Source organism: Zea mays, chromosome 9 (assembly GCF_902167145.1).
Source record: "Zea mays cultivar B73 chromosome 9, Zm-B73-REFERENCE-NAM-5.0, whole genome shotgun sequence".
In the NCBI taxonomy this organism is placed as follows: Eukaryota; Viridiplantae; Streptophyta; class Magnoliopsida; order Poales; family Poaceae; genus Zea; species Zea mays.
Window position 1 is genome coordinate 54,783,257 of NC_050104.1, and position 20,422 is coordinate 54,803,678.

Sequence of the window (20,422 nt, forward strand, 5' to 3'; positions counted from 1 at the left end):
CAGTTAACGAGACTGCTTGACCCCTTGTACTACATCGAGTAAGAAGTGAAATGAGGTTTCTTGAGATTATCTACTGATTGCACTAAATGATTGTAACCATGTATGCTTAGAGAGAAGCAAACTTAGTGTAAATGGATATGCTAGAACTTGAAAAAGCTAAATCTTCTTTTAGACTTAGCTAGTGCTTTTGGTAAACCAATCTCCCTCAACCAAACAGCTTCATGGTCTAGAGGTAGAGGAGTAGACTCCTCACACCAGGTAAGCCTAGCTAAGTATTAGTATACTCAGCCTTGCTTGTGGCATCATTTTACAGGTACACTGCAAGACATGGTTGATGGTGTGACTTGGCCAGCCACCCTGCCACCGGGTTGGACGGTCGAGTGGGATGCTGCCTCGGCAGGAGAGGACCAGAAGGAGTAGTGGGCGAGGCCTTGCCTATTCCTCGTTATCAACATTATTTATTATCCGCTGCACTATTATGAACATTGTTATTGAAAATCGCCTAGAGGGGTGAATAAGCAAATCTGAAATTTACAACTTTAAACACAAATACAAGTCGGGGTTAGCGTTAGAAATAAAGTCGAGTCCGAAAGAGAGGGTGAAAACAAATCAACCAAAGAAATAAAGCGGATGACATGGTGATTTGTTTTACCGAGGTTCGGTTCTTGCAAACCTACTCCCCGTTGAGGTGGTCACAAAGACCGGGTCTCTTTCAACCCTTTCCCTCTCTCAAACGGTCACCTAGACCGAGTGAGATTTTCTCCTCAATCAAATGGGTCACTTAGACCCCACAAGGACCACCACACAATTGGTGTCTCTTGCTTTGATTACAAGTGTCTTGGAAACAAGAATGGGAAGAAGAAAAGCGATCCAAGCTACAAGAACTCAAATGAACACTAAAATCTCTCTCTCACTAGTCACTAAGTGTTTGGAGTGATTTTGGACTTGGGAGAGGATTTGATCTCTTGTTTGTGTCTTGGAGTGAAGTCTAGAGCTCTTGTATTGAATGCAAATGGCTGAAATCTTGGATGCCTTGAATGGTGGTGGTTGGGGGTATTTATAGCCCCAACCACTAAACCAACCGTTGGGGTTGGGCTGTTGTCGATGGGCGCACCGGATTGTCCGATGCGCCACCGGACACTATCCTATGCGCCAGCCACGTCACCCAACCGTTAGGGTTCTGACGATTTCGACCGTTGGAGCTCTGACATCTTGGTGCACCGGACAGTCTGGTGCCACAACGGTGAGGTACTGTACACTGTCCGATGCGCCTCTAGCGCCTGCTCTGACTTCTGCCGTGAACTGTAGCTCTGTCAGGGCACTGTGCAGTCGACCGTTGCGCTGATAGCCATTGCTACGCTTGGTGCACCGGACAGTCCGGTGAATTATAGCGGAGTGCGCCTGGAGAAACCCGAAGGTGAAGAGTTTGAGGTCAATCCACCCTGGTGCACCGGACACTGTCCGGTGGTGCACCGGATACTGTCTGGTGGCACACCGGACAGTCCTGTGCGCCAGACCAGGGTCCTCTTCGATTTCTTTTGCTCCTTTCTTTTGAACCCTACCTCGGATCTTTTTATTGGTTTGTGTTGAACCTTTGGCACCTGTAGAACTTATATTCTAGAGCAAACTAGTTAGTCCAATTATTTGTGTTGGGAAATTCAACCACCAAAATCATTTAGGAAAAGGTTTCACCCTATTTCCCTTTCAATCTCCCCCTTTTTGGTGATTGATGCCAACACAAACCAAAGCAAATATATAAGTGCAGAATTGAACTAGTTTGCATAATGTAAGAGCAAAGGTTGCTTGGAATTAAAACAATTTATACTTTCATAAGATATGCATGGATTGCTTTCTATCTTTTAATATTTTGGACCACATTTGCACCACTTGTTTTGTTTTTGTAAATTCTTTTGGAAATTCTTTTCAAAGTCCTTTTGCAAATAGTCAAAGGTATATGAATTAGATTTCGAGAAGCATTTTCAAGATTTGAAATTTTCTCCCCCTGTTTCAAATGCTTTTCCTTTAACTAAACAAAACTCCCCCTTAATGAAGTTCTCCTCTTAGTGTTCAAGAAGGTTTTTCTGATAGAAGGAAGATCAAAATATTTTAGATACCAATTTTTGAAAAACTCTTCCTTAAAATATAGATACCAATTGATAAAGAATTTCTTAGAGGAATACTAATTTGAAAGATACCAATTGAAGACATTAAAACCTTTATCTCGAAATTTTTTTGAAATTGGCGCGGTGGTGCGGTCCTTTTGCTTTGGGCTAACACTCTCTCCCCCTTTGGCATTAATCGCAAAAAATGGAGTCTTTAGAGCCCTTTTACTTTCTCCCCAATGGTATGAGTAATTATGAGTGAAGATTATACCAAAGTGGAGAGCGGTTCGGAGTGACGGCGAAGGGTAAGCAATACCGATAGAGTGGAGTGGAAGCCTTGTCTTTGCCGAAAACTCCATTTCCCTTTCAATCTATGACTTAGCATAAGAATTTTCTTGAAAAACATATTAGTCATAGCACATGAAAGAGATATGATCAAAGGTACATAAATGAGCTATGTGTGCAAAGTATCAATCAAAGTTTCGAGAATCAAGAATGTTTAGCTCATTCCTAAGTTTGGTAAAGGTCTTCTCATCTAGTGGTTTGGTAAAGATATTGGATAATTATTCTTTGGTGCTAACATAAGCAATCTCGATATCCCCCCTTTGTTGGTGATCCCTCAAAAAGTGATACCGAATGGCTATGTGCTTAGTGCGGCTATGTTCAACGGGATTATCCGCCATGCGGATTGCACTCTCATTATCACATAGCAGAGGGACTTTGGTTAATTTGTAGCCATAGTCTCTAAGGGTTTTCCTCATCCAAAGCAATTGTGCGCAACAATGGCCTACAGCAATATACTCGGCTTCGGCGGTAGAGAGAGCTACTGAATTTTGTTTCTTTGAAGCCCAAGACACCAGGGATCTTCGCAAGAACTGGCAAGTCCTTGATGTGCTCTTCCTATCAATTTTACACCCTGCCCAATCAGCATCTGAATAACCTATTAAATCAAAAGTGAATCCCTTGGGGTACCAAAGACCAAACTTAGGCGTATGAACTAAATATCTCAAGATTCTTTTCACGGCCCTAAGGTGAACTTCCTTAGGATCGGCTTGGAACCTTGCACACATGCATACAGAAAGCATAATATCCGGTCGAGATGCACATAAATAGAGTAAAGATCCTATCATTGACCGGTATACCTTTTCTCCCGTGTCGAGGTCGAGATGCCCATTGGTTCCCATAGGTGTCTTGATGGGCTTGGCATCCTTCATCCCAAACTTGGTGAGTATGTCTTGAATGTACTTCGTTTGGCTTATGAAGGTGCCTTCTTGGAGTTGCTTCACTTGAAATCCTAAGAAATACTTCAACTCCCCCATCATTGACATCTCGAATTTTTGAATCATAATCCTACTAAACTCTTCACAAGTAGATTTGTTAGTAGACCCAAATATGATATCATCAACATAAATTTGGCATACAAACAAATCATTTGCAATGGTTTTAGTAAAGAGTGTAGGATCGACTTTACCGACTTTGAAACCATTAGTGATAAGGAAATCTCTTAGGCATTCATACCATGCTCTTGGGGCTTGCTTGAGCCCATAAAGTGCCTTAGAGAGTTTGTAAACATGATTAGGGTACTCACTATCTTCAAAGCCGGGAGGTTGCACAACATAGACCTCTTCCTTGATTGGTCCATTGAGGAAGGCACTTTTCATGTCCATTTGGTAAAGCTTAAAGCCATGGTAAGTAGCATAGGCAAGTAATATACGAATTGACTCAAGCCTAGCTATGGGTGCATAGGTTTCACCAAAATCCAAACCTTCGACTTGTGAATATCCTTTGGCTACAAGTCGAGCTTTGTTCCTTGTCACCACACCATGCTCATCTTGCTTGTTGCGGAATACCCACTTGGTTCCCACAACATTTTGATTAGGACGTGGAACAAGATGCCATACCTCATTCCTTGTGAAGTTGTTGAGCTCTTCTTGCATTGCCAACACCCAATTCGAATCTCTTAATGCGTCTTCCACCCTGTATGGCTCAATAGAAGACACAAAAGACTAATGTTCACAAAAATGAGCGACACGAGATCGAGTGGTTACCCCCTTATGAATATCTCCGAGGATGGAGTTCACGGGGTGATCTCTTTGTATCGCGTGGTGGACTCTTAGGTGTGGTGGTCTTGGACCCTGATCATCTTCCTTGTCTTGATCAACTTCATCTCCCCCTTTATCATTGTCCTCCTCTTGAGGTGGCTCTTCTTGATCTTCATTTTCATCATCTTGAGCTTGATCCTCGTCTTGAGTTGGTGGAGATGCTTGCATGGAAGATGATGGTTGATCTTGTGCTTGTGGAGGCTCTTCGGATTCCTTAGGACACACATCCCCGATGGACATGTTCCTTAGCGCGATGCATGGAGCCTCTTCATCATCTAGCTCATCAAGATCAACTTGCTCTACTTGAGAACCATTAGTCTCATCAAACACAATGTCACAAGAAACCTCAACTAACCCAATGGATTTGTTGAAGACTCTATATGCCCTTGTGTTTGAGTCATAACCAAGTAAAAAGCCTTCTACAGCCTTAGGAGCAAATTTAGATTTTCTACCTCTTTTAACAAGAATAAAGCATTTGCTACCAAAGACTCTAAAATATGAAACATTGGGCTTTTTACCGGTGAGGAGTTCATATGATGTCTTCTTGAGGATTCGGTGAAGGTAGAGCCGGTTAATGGAGTAGCAAGCAGTGTTGATTGCTTCCGCCCAAAACCGGTCCGGAGTCTTGTACTCATCAAGCATGGTCCTTGCCATGTCAAGTAGAGTTCTATTCTTCCTCTCCACTACACCATTTTGCTGAGGTGTATAGGGAGAAGAGAACTCATGCTTGATGCCCTCTTCCTCAAGAAAGCCTTCAATTTGAGAGTTCTTGAACTCCGTCCCATTGTCACTTCTTATTTTCTTAATCCTTAATCCGAACTCATTTTCAGCCCGTCTCAAGAATCCTTTTAGGGTCTCTTGGGTTTGTGATTTTTCCTGCAAAAAGAACACCCAAGTGAAGCGAGAATAATCATCCAAAATTACAAGACAATACTTACTCCCACCGATGCGTATGTAAGCTATCGGGCCGAATAGATCCATGTGGAGTAGCTCAAGCGGCCTGTCGGTCGTCATGATGTTCTTGTGTGGATGGTGGGCACCAACTTACTTTCCTGCTTGACACGCGCTACAAACCCTGTCTTTCTCAAAATGAACATTTGTTAGTCCCAAAATGTGTTCTCCCTTTAGAAGCTTGTGAAGATTCTTCATCCCAACGTGGGCTAGTCGGCGATGCCAAAGCCAACCCATATTAGTCGTAGCAATTAAGCAAGTATCAAGTTCAGCCCTATTAAAATCAACTAAGTATAGCTGACCCTCTAATACTCCCTTAAATGCTACTGAATCATGACTTCTTCTAAAGACAGTAACACCTATATCCGTAAAAAGAGTTGTAACCCATTTTGCATAATTGAGAAACAGAAAGCAAATTGTAATCTAAAGAATCTACAAGAAAAACATTGGAAATGGAATGGTCAGGTGATATAGCAATTTTACCAAGTCCTTTGACCAAACCTTGATTTCCATCCCCAAATGTGATAGCTCTTTGGGGATCATCGTTTTTCTCGTAGGAGGAGAACATCCTTTTCTCTCCAATCATGTGGTTTGTGCACCCGCTATCAATGATCCAACTTGAGCCCCCGGATGCATAAACCTACAAAATAAGTTTAGGCCTTGTTCTTAGGTACCCAAACGGTCTTGGGTCCTTTGACATTAGAAATAAGCACCTTGGGTACCCAAACACAAGTTTTGGAGCCCTTGTGTTTGCCCCCAACATATTTGGCAACTACTTTGCCGGATTTGTTAGTTAAAACATAAGATGCATCAAAAGTCTTAAATGAAATGTTATGATCATTTGATGCAACAGGAGATTTCTTTTTAGGCATTTTAACATGGGTAGAATGCCTAGAGCTAGATGTCTCACTCTTATACATAAAAGCATGATGAGAACCAGAGTGAGACTTCCTAGAATGAATTCTCCTAATTTTGTGCTTAGGATAACCAGCAGGATATAAAATGTAACCCTCGTTATCCTGTGCCATGGGAGCCTTGCCCTTAACAAAATTGGACAATCTCTTAGGGGCATTAAACTTGACATTGTCTCCCTGTCGGAAACCAATGCCATCCTTAATGCCACGGCATCTCCCATTATAGAGCATACTTCTAGCAAATTTGAATTTTTCATTTTCTATCTCATGCTCATTAATTTTACTAGTTATTTGTGCTATGTGATCATTTTTTTGTTTAATTAAAGCTAGGTGATCATGAATAGCATCAACATTAATATCTCTACATCTCATGCAAATAGAAACGTGATCAACAGTGGATGTAGAGGGTTTGCAAACATTTAATTCATCAATCTTAGCATGTAACATAGCATTCTCATTTCTAAGATTGGAAACAATATCATTGCAAACATTTAAATTCTTAGCCTTAGTAATTAGTTTATCATTCTCAATCTTAAGGCTAGAAATTGATTCATTCAACTTATCAATTTTAGCAATCAAACTAGCATTATCATTTTTAAGGTTGACGAGAATCATCACAAATATTTGATTTCTCAACCTTAGCAATTAATTTGGCATTTTCAATTCTAAGGTTAGAGATAGTGTCATGGCAAATGCTAAGCTCACTAGTCAATTTTTCACTTTTCTCTACTTCCTGAGCATAGGCATTTTTTACTTTAACGTGCTTTTTGTTTTCCTTAATAAGGAATTCCTCTTGGCTATCCAAGAGTTCATCCTTCTCATGAATGGCTCCTATCAATTCATTTTTATTTTATTTTTGTTGCATGTTAAGGTTGGCAAAAAGTGCAAGCAAGTTATCCTCATCACTAGATGTTGCATATTTAGTGGAGGCTCTAGATTTTACCTTCTTCTTTTTGCCGTCCTTTGCCATGAGGCACTTGTGGCCGACGTTGGGGAAGAGAAGGCCTTTGGTGACGGCGATGTTGACGACGTCCTTGTTGGAGGAGTAGTCGGTGGAGCTCTCATCGGAGTCCCATTCCCGACACACGTGGGCATCACCGCCCTTCTTCTTGTAGTATTTCTTCTTTTCTTTTCTCATTCCCTTCTTGTCGTCGCCCTTGTCACTATCACTTGATAATGGACATTTACCAATAAAATGACCGGGCTTACCACACTTGTAGCAAACTTTCTTGGAGCGGGGCTTGTAGTCTTTCCCCCTCCTTTGCTTGAGGATTTGGCGGAAGCTCTTGATGATGAGCGCCATTTCCTCATTGTCGAGCTTGGAGGCGTCGATGCGGAGCCTACTTGATGTAGACTCTTCTTTCTTTTGTTCTGTCGCTTTGAATGCGACGGGTTGCATCTCGGGTGTGGAGGTGGCACCTCGCTCGATGATTTGTTTGGAGCCTTTGATCATCAATTCAAAGCTCACAAACTTTCCTATAACCTCCTCGAGAGACATCAGCTTGTATCTAGGATCACCACGGATTAATTGAACTTGTGTAGGATTAAGAAAAACGAGTGATCTTAGAATAACCTTGACCATTTCATGGTCATCCCATTTTGTGCTCCCGAGGTTGCGCACTTGATTCACCAAAGTCTTGAGCCGGTTGTACATGGCTTGTGGCTCCTCTCCTTGGTTGAGGACGAACTGACCGAGCTCCCCCTCGATCATCTCCCGCTTGGTGATCTTTGTCACCTCATCCCCTTCGTGTGCGGTCTTGAGCACGTCCAAATCTCTTTGGCACTCTTCAACCCTTGCACCTTATTATACTCCTCTCGACTCAGAGAGGCGAGGAGTATAGTAGTGGCTTAGGAGTTGAAGTGCCGGATTTGGGCAACTTCGTCCGAATCATATCCTTCATCCCCTACGGATGGTACCTGCGCTCCAAACTTAATAATGTCCCAAATGCTAGAGTGGAGTGAGGTTAGGTGATGCCTCATTTTATCACTCCACATACAATAATCTTCACCGTCAAAAACCGGTGGTTTGCCTAATGGGACGGAAAGTAATGGAGTACGTTTAGAAATGTGAGGGTAGCGTAAGGGGATCTTACTAAACTTCTTGCGCTCATGGCGCTTAGAAGTGACGGACGGTGCGTCGAAGTCGGAGGTGGATGGTGACGAAGAGTTGGTATCGTAGTAGACCACTTTCTTCATCTTCTTCTTGTCGCCACTCCGATGTGACTTGACGCGGGGAGGTGATTCCTCCCTTCCTTTGGCGCCGGACTCCTTCGATGGAGCTTTTCCCGCGGCTTGTGTTCGTCTCCATCTCCCTCTTGGCGGATGCCCCCGACATAACTTCGAGTGGTTAGACTCTAATGAAGTACCGGGCTTCGATACCAATTGAAAGTCGCCTAGAGGGGGGTGAATAAGCAAATCTGAAATTTACAACTTTAAACACAACTACAAGTCGGGGTTAGCGTTAGAAATAAAGTTGAGTACGAAAGAGAGGGTGAAAACAAATCAACCAAAGAAATAGAGCGGATGTCATGGTGATTTGTTTTACCGAGGTTCGGTTCTTGCAAACCTACTGCCCGTTGAGGTGGTCACAATGACCGGATCTCTTTCAACCCTTTCCCTCTCTCAAACGGTCACCTAGACCGAGTGAGCTTTTCTCCTCAATCAAATGGGTCACTTAGGCCCCACAAGAACCACCACACAATTGATGTCTCTTGCTTTGATTAAAAGTGTCTTGGAAACAAGAATGGGAAGAAGAAAAGCGATCCAAGCTACAAGAACTCAAATGAACACTAAAATCTCTCTCTCACTAGTCACTAAGTGTTTAGAGTGATTTTGGACTTGGGAGAGGATTTGATCTCTTGTTTGTGTCTTGGAGTGAAGTCTAGAGCTCTTGTATTGAATGCAAATGGCTGAAAACTTGGATGCCTTGAATGGTGGTGGTTGGGGTATTTATAGCCCCAACCACCAAACCAACCGTTGGGGTTGGGCTGCTGTCGATAGGCGCACCGGACAGTCCGGTGCGCCAGCCACGTCACCCAACCGTTAGGGTTCTGACGGTTTCGACCGTTAGAGCTCTGACATCTTGGTGCACCGGACAGGCACTGTTCACTGTCCGGTGCGCCTCTGGCGCTTGCTTTGACTTCTGCCGCGAACTGTAGCTCTGTGAGGGCACTGTGCAGTCAACCGTTGCACTGATAGTCGTTGCTCCGCTTGGTGCACCGGACAGTCCGGTGCCGCACCGGACAGTCCGGTGAATTATAGCGGAGTGCGCATGGAGAAACCCGAAGGTGAAGAGTTTAAGGTCAATCCACCCTAGTGCACTGAACATTGTCCGGTGGTGCACCGAACACTGTCCGGTGGCACACCGGACAGTCCGGTGCGCCAGACCAGGGTCCTTTTCGGTTTCTTTTGCTCCTTTCTTTTGAACCCTAACTCGGATCTTTTTATTGGTTTGTGTTGAACCTTTGGCACCTGTAGAACTTATATTCTAGAGCAAACTAGTTAGTCCAATTATTTGTGTTGGGCAATTCAACCACCAAAATCATTTAGGAAAAGGTTTCACCCTATTTCCCTTTCAGTTATCTTTATCGAACTCTGATTTATGTAATAACTCAAGTACTTTAATTTGTGGTTTCATATTTATTGTATTCTCTCTGAGTCTCACCATCGTGTGAGATAATGGTACTCGATCCTTGGTAAGTAGCTCTATTGGACGAGATACGAAGAACTGACGGGTTATTTCGATTTAAGTGTGTTGTTGCCTTCAAGGCGTGACTCAGGCACTTAAGCTGGAATAATCTGGACAGTTCTACCACAGTTGGGATCGGAGCAAATACCATTATAGAGGAGTCAATAAGTCATGAATGCCAATTTTTCAAAAATAAAACTTGCTTAGAAACCAGTGTTGGATCGTCAGGACTAGAACGCTAGGCCTAGGACAAAAGGCCATAAGAATAGTGGGGTAGATAGGTGGCTATATAAGTAGGCCATATAGGCCAACACTATGATAGAAAGGATGCCCTAGGAGCACCCCTATTGTTGATGAGAGGACGTTCATTCAAGCATGCATGCATTGTAGTAAATCAGCACTAAAAAGGGAAAAAGTGATTAATTAAAATTGAAGGGACAAATGGAATATATTGAATCATGACCCCTAAAAACATTAGTTAAGAATGGGTAATAGGAAAGTGGGTTAAAACAGATTAGTCCAAATTAACCATCCTCCTTTAACTTAAGCACGCCTATCTCCTTACTGCTACCATAGCACTTACACTTACCCCTCTTTCACAAATGGCTTTACCCACCCCCGCAGATGGAGGAGACACCCGCTTCAGCTTTGACTACTGTGACACCCTAGGTGTCTATTTCGTGTTATGTTGGGAGATTTGTCCCTAACACGGATAATCAGTGAAAATTTCTATTTCTCGATCGCGTCTATCTCCCTTTACCAAGTTAATCGTGAATTTTTCGCCGAATTTCGACTTAATTGATCTCGAGAAAGACCAAATTTGGAGCCTGTTAAAACTTTTGTTTCTTGAAGCAAACATAAATTTGAAAGTCAATCTCGTCTCACAACTCCCGTCCAGACTCATTTATTCAGACTCTCGATAGTTATTATGTTATCCAATCGGTGTTCGAATCCGCTTTCTCGATAGTCGGTCTATGTCCAAATACGTAGTCCGAATCCGCATTCTCTAGCGGAATCTCTGTTGTGCGAACCTCTAATTAATTCTTATGAAAATCGACTTGTTATATCTACATCATAATTCATTTCTATCTATCATGTGTATTCTACAGATTTTTAGAAGTTTGAACCAAATACTCACATGAAAAGATAAATCCTATGCTTGCTTCAAACTTCTCGTTTGGATAAATGCAAATTTTGAAATTCAACCAAGCCTTGCCATCTTGCTCAAACAACTCTATATGAACTCTACAACAAAAGTTATTAAGGGTCCATGCCATGAAAATGTCGAGAAAATACCCCGACTGCCTTAAAATATAATTTGAAGCTTTATAATGATACTACTTTGACCAAAGTGGAATTTCAATTTCCAACCAAGATATAAGGTTTGGCCTTTAATAAAAGTTGGAGAACAGGTGTTATAAAACAAAATTTATAATTACACCTACCCTTGATTCAAATTCTAAAAATCTCAAAAAGTGCCCTTAAGACAGAATAAAAATCTGATTTCAGGATTTGAAATCCTTACAAGTCTGAAATCAGTGTCGTTCGGGTTGACGTCTCGTGTTCCCAAATTTTTGTTGAACAACTCGAGTTTCCCCAAATACAAAAGTTGTTGATAACAAATAGAGGCACAACATATTAAAAGATGACATTCATCCGATTCCGTTTGACATGCTTTGACACTCAGTTTTCACAAGTTTCCATTGATTTCTAGCCCACTGACAAACCAATTTTAGTGCGTCTATAACTCTCTAACCAGTTCCTGAATCACTTCAAGTTCTGTACAAAATTTGTAGAGTATAGATCAAGGAACATATCTTCTGCAGTGATCGAGGTCTGATTCCAAACAGAAAACGACAAAAACGACCGTCCAATGCGTGTTCGACAGTTTGCTGCAGGGAGGTAGCATGAGCAGCAAGCGGCCAGACGTGTGGCAGTGGCCACTGGCCATGGCCAGCAACTCCACGGCCACCGCACCTCTAGGCCGCGCCCTTTAAAAGCTCTCAAGCTCCCCTGCAGTCTCCCCACGCCACCTCCCTCCTCTCTGGTTCAACGCTGGAGCAGGGCCCTCCATGGACGCACAGCCTCCTCCGTTGCGAGCTCCTGCTCATCCATGGCCACCTCCGCACCATCTCCCTCAACCAGCGGACGACTTCTCCTCCCCCTGCTGTTCCTGCAGTCCGGGTTCTCCAGCGCCGACCTTATTCTCCGACAAGTCTGGCCACTGCCATCCCTCGGCACCGGGCTGCGCACACACCGAGCTCCTCTCCTCCCTGCGTGCGTGCAGGAAGCAAAGAGGAAGAAGACGTCTTGTGCCTATGACGAGTGGGCCCACATGCTATTTCATTTGTGCACAAAGTTGCAGATTTTTGGTCTTCCTTCAAATATTCATATCTCAAGTTTTAGAGATCCTAAAATTGTGAAATTTGTTTTGTTGGCTTCCTTATGAAATGCTCTAACTATTGGATCTATAAGTTGGCAAGTTTTAGTGGAAAAGTTTTTCTGTAGAAATTCGTATTTAAAACTGGTTTACAAAATAAATGAACGTACTTCTCTCTATAGTTTTAATTATAAAAATCCAAAAATGATGAAACTTATTTTATTAGTTAGATGTTGTCATACTCTAGCTAAGAAAAATATAAAACTTATATGTTGTTCACTGTTTTCTTGGTGTGTTAATTAAAACATGTTAAATAGGAAAAAGATGATTGTTTTGCTTGTTATTTTTGGATCTGTAGCTCTATTGCTCTAAATGGACTGAAATAATTACAGTAGACCCTCTGTGTGATGCTTAGTGACTGGTAAAAATTTCATGATTTATGGTCGATGTATCACTAAGTTAGTGATTTAACTTGTTTGATACATATTAAGTAGTTTTAAATGGTTTATAAATAATATATGGATATAAAAATAGAAAATAGTGTTCCACTCTCTTTGCATGATGTTTTAGTGGCCTAATAAAACTTAATATGGTCATGCATTCACAGAAAATAATTAGTTTTAGATTTAACTTGCTCTCACATGCTTTATTGCATTAACAATTTGTTATTTTTGTAGTAAATAAAATACAAAACCTGAGCATGTTAAATTTATACAGTATTCATGATTGTTTATCACCTATCTCTAGTAAAAATTTGGAGTCCAAATGAGATGTTTACGACACCACCCAAAAATAACATTTATAGACTAAAAATAACATTTAGTATGAATAAGTAAAATCATGTGTGTCTCTTGAATGCTTGAGTTGTACCTTGATAAAAATTAGAGAATTTATGTTTTTGTCATGGTAGTTTAGAGCAAAGAATTTGTGGTGCTTTACCATAATCTTGTTTGGTAGCTAAGTTAAGTAGGATTGCCCATGAACTGAAATTTCTGCATGTATGTTCTCTATTGTGGTGATGATTTAGTAAAGCAAGTTATCTTTTAGGTAGATGTGTTCTATACAAAGGATGTAGTTAACTTCAAAATCTAGCTTTTCCTAAAATTTCATGATCTTAGTATTGATAGTTTAGAAGTTATGCTTTTCACAAGTTCAGTAACTGAATCTATCCAATTTCTGAACAGATTTTAGAGATTGCAATGGTTGCTTAAGTTAATGTTAAAATCTGTTCTTGGTGGTCACAAGAAAGTTGTAGATGACTTCCGTATCTTACTTGTGTTAAATTTCATGACAATAAATCTAATAGTTTAAGAGTTATGAATTTTATAAGATGATTGTTGTACTCTGTCCACTCTCTGGACAGATTTCGAGAACTGTATTGTTTGGGTTGATTAAAATTTAAACCACTTCTGGGTGATTATAAAAGTTATGTAGTGCTTTTACTAAGCTTTTCAAAAAGTCTTAGATCATCCTTTTTTTGTTGTCTAAAGCTCAAGTTATAGATGTTTTAAGTAGGAAGACTCAACCTGTCCAAATCTGGACACCAAAGCCTTCCTAGTGTCTTTTAACCTTGATACACTTTAAATCAACCTAGGTTGTTTGTAAATGATTTTTAGACAATTTAATTATCTTTCCAGAAATTTGAAGATCAAATGATTTGGATGCCTGAATCTCTAGTTATGAATTTTTAAAGTCACAAGTCTGAATCTGTCCAAATCTGGACAGAGCTGTCGTTTATCACTATTTAACCTTGTTAAGTGTCTAATCACCTTAAGATGACAATACCAAAGTTGTAGAGAATTTCTAATGCTTTCTAAAAAGTATTTGATCACTATTTTTGGATAAACATATTGCATGTTATAACTGAAGCAATCAACTGTTGTGCTGCTGTCACAAACATATTGAATGTGATTGATTGCTCTACTCCATTGTGCTTGTCTTGAGTCGACTGCTTGCTTATTTTGGGTTTTAATTGAACATGAGTAATAATGATAGTGACTAATATAATTAGGGTTATATATAAGTAAGTAGTGCATGTCTCACTAAGTTATTGAACTAATTTTGTTGAGGTCTAATAAGTAGCTTGACTTAATCAACACTTAGCAATTACAGTTATATGTTCGGAGAAACAAAATGAATAATGTCCTCTCTTTAGCTTTATACTAGTCCTATATACTACTAAGTAACCAATGTCATTAAAGTAGTATAACATGTAATGGTGCTTAAACTATCTCCTGGTGTGTGTTCTCTTGGGTGTGCTTGCATGAGAATATTGTGAATGATTGTAAAACCCCGATTAAATGACTATCCCTTTCTATCTAAGTCTGTCTAAATATATAAGTTATAGAGAACTTATGTGTACTTAATTATTTTAATAATAAGTAGCCAATGAACGATTAAAGTGAACATGGTAAATGCTTGTACTCGTGATGTCGTGTTTGTGTGGGTCAAATATAGGAAATGTTCGTCGTCTTTCCCATAATGTTGACGTATTGTGCCCAATGACGTATAGATAGCTAGCGTTAACGTATGGATGTTTATGTGTCTTACTAGTTAATGTTAGTTCGCTACCGTGTACTTGGAGTATCTTGTGCTACTTTCATCATATTCATACATATGCATCCTTCATCTCATTTAGGACCGAGAGATGATGATCGTGCAAGTGATGTGGTGTCAACCAAAAGATGCAGTTGATGAACGACCCAAAGAAGGATGGACTTAACCAGTGGATGCTCACCAAGCGAGTGTCATCTAGCAAACACTATCTAGTGTTGAATTCCAAGCAAGCCCCGGTTTAATGCATAACTGTTATATATGCTATTTTAATGCACTTAATGTTTGTAGGCTTGTACCGTGCACTTAAGTGTAGGAGTTGCCTGAAACCCTAGTTGCATGAACTCAGGTTTCCTTTTGAGATGGATACTAGTATGCTAGGTCGAGTAGCTGCTATGCTAAATCAAGATCTCGGTAGAAGTCGAGTGATTTTTCTAGCACTCGCTCGAGGTCAGGAATTGGTTGTATACATTTTGATAACAGAATGATGATGGTCTGTGGACACGGATCCATGGGGATGCGTTGACTACGAGATGAAATTGGAATAAGGATTAACTGCGGATACCTGTGTCAAGCGTTTGAACGTACTAAACACATGTCGGGAAATATGGTAACCGGTAAGCCTAGTACCTGAGTGAAGCCGAGCGTGGACTTTATCCCTCATTAGTCCTTAGACGGAGTCTCCCATTCTAGATATGGTGGGTACAAGTGCGGCCACTGCACGGCAGCGGCCGGGGTCAGTGGAGCATTGTATGCCAAGGTCGTGAGCCCTGGCCGCAAACGGGGGATCGATGGGGACGGCTAATATGTGTGGGGACGGAGTGCCCCTACATGTCGTGTGTTTAGGTTTACCTTGCAAGGTTAAAACTCGATTCAAATCGTCTGCTTCTCGTAGCTAATGAGACTGCTTGATCCATTGTACTGCATTGAGTAATAAGTGGAAATGAGATGACTGGCAAAAGATGTTGATTGATGTAATGTTTGATACCATGTATGAATAGCTAGGTACTCATCTTGTCTAAAGTATTATTCTAGAACCTGAAAAGCTAAAATTTGATTTTAGACTTAGCTAGTGCTTTTGGCAAACCAAACCACTCAACCAAACAACTTCATGGTCTAGAGGTAGAGGAGTAGACTCCTCACACCGGGTAAGTCTAGCTGAGTATTAATATACTCAGCCTTGCTTGTGGCATAATTTTTGCAGGTACCCCTTGGATGATTTAGTTGATGGTGTGACTTGGCCTCCATCCCTGCCACCGGGATACACAGTCGAGTGGGTTACTGCTTCCGCGGGAGAGGACCAGGAGGAGTAGCGTGGCCAGGCTTCGCCATGTTACTCAGTTTTCTCCATTAGTTATTTCCACTGCACTAAAAACTATTGTTACTGCTTTTGAAACCCCGATAATGTAATCACTATTGATACTTCTTAAATTTGTAGTATTATGCTTTATTGTATTTCTCTGTACCTCACCTTCGAGTGAGCTAGTGGTATTCCATCCTTGGTAAGTGGCTTTATCGGATTAGATCCGAGGAATTGTCAGTTTATTCCAATTTAAGTGTGTCGTTGCCTCTAAGACGAGATTTGAGCACTTAAGCTGGAATAATCTATGCGGTTCTGCCACAACTACCTTTCTCGAGAGGGCTTTCCCTCTATCTTGTGGGAAGTGTTCTGCTCTGCTGGGTACACCACACCCCCTCTGTACACGGTGCAGCTGTACGAGGAGCATCGGGTGCCACGTTGTAGGGTTTGGCTAACCCTGGAGTCTCACCCTTTGCAGCCTGGGTGGCATTCACTTGATTCCAAAACTATCGGATTCAGGGTGGATGACACCACTAAGGCCACGGCGCTGAAGGCTTTGATGACCTTCTGCGGATACCACCCACTGGAGATGATGATGCACCCACTTGGACTCTTCCCCGCTAAGAAGAAGGATGACCCGATGTGGTGTAATAGAGTGAGCCACGTCAAGCATGTGTGGGCCATGCATCCCGACTAGGTTGGGAGAATCACCATCCAGTGCATGAGTGCACTGTACTGCCTGCAGGCCCTGCAAAGCGATGCCTTGACGCACCTCACTGGGCTCACTCAAACTACAAATATTACCCTCGATGATAGGGAGAACTTCATGGTCGACCTGTCTTCAGAATTGGTGGAAAATGATCTACAGGTTAAATAGATGAGCAACAACATCAAAGCGTTGGAGTAGCAGGTGGAAATCCAGGACAACACCATTGAGGTCCTGGAAAATCAACTCCATGATGTGCAAGAGGAACTTGAGGAGGCCAACGCTCACATAGAAATGCATCATCAAGACATGGACGCTATGGAGGCAGACAGTGAAGAGGAGGAGGATCCCGAGGAGATTGAGCCAGCTTCCAGTTTGGATACAGCCTACTCTGGAGTACCCCCTACACCTGGGGCTAGTGTTGCCTCTGCCACTTAGGGTTAGATGAGTTAGAATTAAACATGTTAGGAGAATGGGAAGACCACTTAAGCTTAGCTTTTGGTACCAACTTTTGAACTAGGCTATTGGGTGGATCTCCTAATATGTTGTAACCCGAAAAGACCTGTATGAACAATGCAATGAATGATTGATTATCTTCGTTTGGTTCGATATACTTTTATGTCATTATTCTCTCATGATATGAAGTCACTACTTGAAATCTTGGGTCGACGTAACAACGATAGAATTTATGTTTTCAGATGGCAGCTAGACCTCGTCGTGGACAAAACGAGCAAGTTCCCCCACCACATCCCCCAGCTCCAACAATGCAGGAACTAATGGCTCAACAGAATGAGATCCTGCGACAGCTAGTGCAACGCTAGCCCTACCCTCAGCGGTTTGGTGGAGGGTAGCAACAACACCCACCGGCTATAGCTACTTATCAGGAGTTCTTAAGCACTCAACCGCTGCTGTTCACCAAGGCGGAAGTCCCACTAAACACCAATGTGTGGCTCAGGGTCGTGGAGTCTAAGTTTCCACTTCTCATGGGAGCTTGCCCTGATGCCGCAAAGACTCGCTTCGCCACACAGCAGCCTCTAAAGGATGGTTAGTCTAAGACGTGGAACAACAGAGTTTTCTTTTGGAGAAACACTATTATTATTGAGCTTTACACGCGGTAGAAAAATTACGCCAATCCGTTGAGATATGGTATGCTACAAGTGAATATTTGAAACAAGAAATGAATTCAAATTTTCAAATAACGGATTCTTCTAATCCAGTCTATCTAATGTCTTTTTCAGGAGCCAGAGGAAATCCATCTCAGGTACACCAATTAGTAGGTATGAGAGGGTTAATGGCGGATCCTCAAGGACAAATGATTGATTTACCTATTCAAAGCAATCTACGTGAGGGACTTTCTTTGACAGAATATTGTCGGGTACCATAATTAGGGGTACCCCCAACACTCCTAAACATGGCTGGTAACCACCATCAGCGCAAACCGCAAAGACTGATGGGTGCGGTTCAGATCAAGGCCTCGTCTACCAAGGGACACGATCTCGCCTCGCTCGAGCCCGGCCTCGGGCGAGAACAGTAGTCCCGGACGAATTCACGCCTCGCCCGAGGGCCTCCTCAAGCGACGGACGCACCCTCAACTCGCCTGAAGCCCAGCTCGGGCATGCTTCGTTGTGAAGCAACCTTGGCCAAATCGCCTCACCAACCGACCATATCGCAAGCGCATTCAATGCGAGGATCGCCTGACACCTTATCCTGACACACGTGCCTCAGTCAGCAAGGGCGAAGTGACCGCAGTCACTTCGCCCTTTCACTGACCGACCTGACAGGAAAACAGCGTCGTCCGCCCCGCTCCGACTGTTGTGCCACCCACCAGGGCGAGGCTGACAGCAGCCAAGTTTAGCCTCGTACGCAACAGGAAGCTCCGCCTCGCCTGACCTTAGGCCTCGGCCTCGGAAGGAGGTCTCCGCCTCACCCGACCTTGGGCCTCGGCCTCGGAAGGAGGTCTCCGCCTCGCCCGACCCTAGGGCTCGGCCTCAACCTCGGCTTTGGAAGGAGGTCTCCGCCTCACCCGACCCCAGGGCTCGGCCTCGACCTCGGCCTCGGGCGGAATCACGTCCTCGCCCGACCCCGGTCTTGGCCTCAGGAGAAGTCTCTGCCTCGCCCGACCTTGGGCTCGGACCGACCGTGCCCCGGGGGATACATCATTACTCTACCCCTAGCTAGCTCAGGCTACGGGGGAACAAGACCGGTGTCCCATCTGGCTCGCCCCGGTAACAAGTAATGATGGCTCTCCGCGTGCGTCCATGACGACGGTGGTTCTCAGCCCCCTACGGAAGCAAGGAGACGTTAGCAAGGTCCCAGCAGCACCGACAGCTGTGCTTCTATAGGGCTCAGGAACTTCTCCGACGGCCACGTTACCGCGTACACAGGGCTCTAGCACCTCTCCGATAGCCACGTTGGCATGTACACAGGGCTCATGCACCTCTCTGCCAGACACGATAGCGCCTAGTTACACCCCCCCATTGTACACCTAGACCCTCTCCTTGCATCTATAAAAGGGAGGTCCAGGGCCTTCACGCGGGAGGGTCGCGCGGGGGAGAACGAGCTGACGAACAGGCTCTCTCTCTCTCGCGAATGCTTGTAACCCCTACTACGAGCACACCCCCCTGGTGCGAGATAACACGAGCCACGCTTTCCTCTTGTGTTACATCTTGCGCCAACCCATCTGGGCAGGGGCACGCAGCGACAAATTTACTCGTCGGTCCAGGGACCCCCCGGGGTCGAAACGCCGACAGTTGGCGCGCCAGGTAGGGGCCTGCTGCGTGTTGACGAATAACTTCCCGTTGAGTTCCAGATGGGTAGTCTTCAGCAACCTCTTCTGCCCGGGACGGTGCTCCGCTTCGGGAGTCTCGAGTTCATGTCCCTCGACGGCAGCTGCGACATGGTGCTCCTCCCCCCGCAACGCGACAGCAACAACGACGGCCGTCAGCTCGCCTGGCGGCGAACTCGACGATGTCTTCCCCCCATGGCAGAAGAGCAACATCCGGGCTTGTCCCGCCACCCTCCTCATCGCAGGAGGAGGAGACGAGGCAACCATGGCCAGGCGGGAGGCGGCACCTCGTCGGCTGTCGAGCGAGCCGACGACGCCGGCACCCCAGCGGGGGACATGTCGGGCGTTGTCCTCGCACCTGAGACAACGACGAGTGTCGTTTCCCCACAATATGCCAGCCCCAAGCGGACAGATGACGCCAGCACACTCGCGAAGGACTTGCTGGGCGTTAGCCTCGTACCTGAGATAACGGTGCAGTCCGTCCTCGACGCGACTTTGTCACCGTCCATCGATCAAGAGGTACTGTCCGTTTTCCACCCTGTGCCTTTTAGATTCAGCTTCGATCCACCAAGCGACCCCGCTTTGGTGAGCGCTTTCATAAAGGCATACCCTAACCCTCCGGGGTACCATATGTGGTCATCTTAGGACCGACTGATAGCCGTCTCGACCTACGGGCCCCCGGGTTCCGAGGAAGAGGACGGTCCCGACTCCGGTTGGGATTTCTTCAGGCTCTGTGATCCCAGTGCCATGCGAGACTTCATGACCGCATGTGACTACTGCCACTCCGGTTGCTCCGATGATGGCCACAGCCTTGACGGCGAAGGTTGTGACCCAAGTCGCGAATGTTTCCACATCGATCTGGGGGATCGCGACGAAGGCAACCATCTTGGTATGCCGGAGGATGACGATCCCCCTGGCTTGCTTCTCGCGTTGACATCCCA

At 43.9% G+C, this 20,422-nt stretch overlaps 1 pseudogene; it reads left to right on the forward strand.

The window, feature by feature from the left end:
* The window catches only part of LOC118473447 (DNA-directed RNA polymerase subunit beta''-like), a 63,651-nt pseudogene that overhangs the window by 20,526 nt on the left and 22,703 nt on the right, over positions 1-20,422 (forward strand).